Raw genomic sequence first — 3540 nt, forward strand, 5'->3', positions numbered from 1 at the left:
CTCGCAATTTCCTTATCCTTATCCTCCTATCCCTCGTCGTAAATTGTATTATACGTCTCGAAATTAACTGTACTGTTAATATAGCGAGTCCTATATAGGGCGCCTTCGTCTACAGGTACGGCGTATAATATATAATAGACTAGTAGTAGGCTATACACCCGTTGCCCTTTAAGTCTACTATAGTACGGTAAAAGACGCCGTAGCCGGATTGTCGTTAGACTATACGTATCCTTGTACTCGCTCTTGTCGTTAATATAGTCGTAAAGCTTAACAAAAACGCCTATAACGGGCCTCTGTTTCGTCCTAAGCCCCTTCCTATATTTGATTCCTATTTCTATATTAATCGAGATTACGTACTTAAGTTAAGCTAGTAGGCGACCGCCGAATCGAACCGCTAATTTATTAGGTGTTTCTATACAATTAACGTTGTATTCCTATACCTATATAAAATTATAACGTCTGTTGCTATAGAGCCCCTCCTAGTTTAGTATATATCTCGCGAAGTCGGCTACTACTACGTTAGGATGTTCTATATCCTTACCCGTAGGCTTCTAGCATCGGATTCTACCGTAGAAGCAGATCTCTATATCTAGGACGTATATACAGTCCGTTACGATGTCGTTAGAGTCGGCTGCGGTGCTTAATGCGCTATTCTTATCGTAGGCACCCTATTGCCGTACGAATACCGCAATCGCTTATTAGAAGTCGCGACCTAAGTTCTCTTCTATTGCAGCTATAGCCTCCCTTATCGTAATCTACTTAACCGATTTCTTTCCGTCCCTCTGTTTCTCGGGCTAGTATCCTAGGATATCCTCTACTAGCCGTGCTATAGTTAGTATTATTAGCTGTTGCGTATACTCCTTAATAGTGCGAGCATTTATAGGGATTGCTATATATTCTTTATCGTCTTCGGCCTGTATATTCAATCTGTTAGTATCGCTATCTAGTATACTTTCTTCCTAGCTAGGCTTCTTATTTGTTAGCCGAAATGCAAGCTTTAGTAGTTTATAGTGTTTGTGCTCGAAATAGCTAGTATTTAAGTTTAGAAGATTGCCGAACGTCTTAATATAGCTCGGGGCATATGTTATGCCGTAGAATTTCGGTATATTAAAGTGCCCTTCTATTTGTATTATTATTAGCTCGTTAGCTTCGTCGTCCTCGTCTGTTATAACCGCATCGTCGTTATTTAGGTCGTTCGTTCTTCGCGTAGTAGCCTTCGCCTTCCGCTAGGCCCTCTTCTATGCCTTTGTTACCCTATATAGGCGAAATACATTCTTTTATTCGTTTATCCGATACAATACTATCCTAAGATACTTAACTGTTTCGTCGTTATAGCATCTATACATCGCTAGAACGGTAAAGTCTACTAGTATACGCAGAAATCTTATCGCCTGCGGTTAACGGACCTCTTCGAGTAGTAGTACAAATATAACTAATAAGACTCGTAGGACGCTTTGCTGCTCTTAGCCTGTCTACTAAGTAACTACTAAGTAGTAGTAGAACTTGCGAAGATTAGTGTATACGGGTATATACGCGAACCGTCTGTCTAGTATCGTATCGATAATCCCTTATACTACTGTTTTCCCTAGCTTTCTTGTTTTAGTAGATAGGCCTCTATTCGGGGTCGAGTCGGTAACTAGTCGGTATCTCCTCGTTTTTATATAGCTCATCTTATCTACTAGTAGGTCCGTAGTCTATTAGATTGCGTGCATTAGCACTCCTTTTAGTAGCTAGTATAGTGTGTCTACTACTAAAGACCGGTATATATCGACGTGTTTCTAGCGCTATATAAAGCAATCGATGTCGTAGACGTTCTACGGATCCTTCGCTATATATTCGCCTTTGCGTTGCCTTAGATGTCGCTGCTTCGTAGATTCGTATAACCGCTATTCTACTATAATATCGAGGTGCTCTCGTTCTATCGGGTATACTAGGCAACTTAGGCAATGCATGTTTATCTTAACTCCGGTAATTGCAACTTGCTCTTTATAGTCTACTAACATTACTACTAAGATTAGAAAGCACCTACGCGTCGCGCTATCTACGTATATAATATCCTAGCCCTCGCCGTCGGCCGCTTTTATAGCAGAGCGAAATATGTATACTATCGATATATAATATATACTGTTTTTAGTAAAACTATCGCTATCCTTAACGACCGGCAGTAGTCCTAGTAAGATCGTGCCGGGTCTATTGTTCGCGTTGCGTGCTCGTACGTGTAGGTTTCCGATAGTAAGGTATATAGGGTATGCTATTAAGTTACCTTAGTAGTTAGTTATCTGCGTTTTATCGGTTAATACGATTAGAGGTACGATCGTTGCGCCGTCTATGTTTATCTTGCTCTAGGTATCCTACTACTAGTCTGCTAACGCTATATTAGAGTAGATTCGCCGTAGTAGGTCGTTAGTCGTCTACGCTCGATATAGCTTATATACTAGATTATTCCTAAAGCTACTATAACCTATTAAGAACATTACTGCTTTCTTAACGGATCGGTATCGTAGTACTAGCTCCGTGCTACCGCAACCCGTTCGACTTGTCGGAAGGCATAGCTTTCGAACCTTTATTTAACCTAATGCCCTCGATAGTAGTATACCGCCGGCTCGCAGTTTCGACGTTATAGCCTTTATGCTTTTCTAGCTTAGTAGATCGTGCAGTAGTGCTAGCCTCTCGTCTTCGAAAAGCCTCGCAATTGCATATCCGGATATTCTCTCTCTCTTTAAGAATTGCGTAAAGCTTATATCGAATAGTAACTTAAATGTTCCGTACTCGCCCGAAGTATCTTGTATTCGTATTTCAACGCTACTTATAGATTAGGCGCTTGTATTTACTCTACTATACTAAACTGTAATTATGCTATACCTAGCTATAGGCTTGCTAGCGGCACGGCTAGTGTATTCGGTAAATATATCGATATTATCCGCGGTACGGTAGCCTTTTAGTATTAGCCGTAATCTTATTAACTTCTAGCTTCCTAGCGTTATTATCGTTCCGGCGGCAGTTGCCTATACGCTTTCTATTTCGTCTTCGTCCGCTAGGCTATCCTATATATCGAATTCCGGTAATTTAAGATATCTATCCCATTTAATGCTATCTATACTTCCCTTATCTTCCTATAGCGCTAGTACTGTTAGCGTTAATATCGTTGCTAGAACAGCTTCTATTATGCCTTCTTTATTTACGTCTTACTATATGCCTTCTAGTATCGATCTGTCGTCGGCTTGTTCGGCGCTCTAGTTACTACCTTAGATCGTATATAAGTTAAGTCGGGCTCGCTTCGCGGCATTGTTTATAGTAGAATCGTACTCGGCAAATTCTTTTAGTACGACGCGTTTCTCGCACTTGTTTCTATATTGCTTATAGCCGTAGGAGCTTTTAAGCAGCCGGTTATATAACCCGCATTCGATATAGTAAGACATTACTATATATATAGTTAGCTTTCGATAATAGGCGCTAGTGCTATAGCTACTATAGGGTTGCCGTATATCGACGTATACGAAGTTACTAAGGCTCTACTACTACGAAGTTAGGCATAAGTCG

This window comes from Pseudocercospora fijiensis (assembly GCF_000340215.1).
Source record: "Pseudocercospora fijiensis CIRAD86 unplaced genomic scaffold MYCFIscaffold_3, whole genome shotgun sequence".
In the NCBI taxonomy this organism is placed as follows: Eukaryota; Fungi; Ascomycota; class Dothideomycetes; order Mycosphaerellales; family Mycosphaerellaceae; genus Pseudocercospora; species Pseudocercospora fijiensis.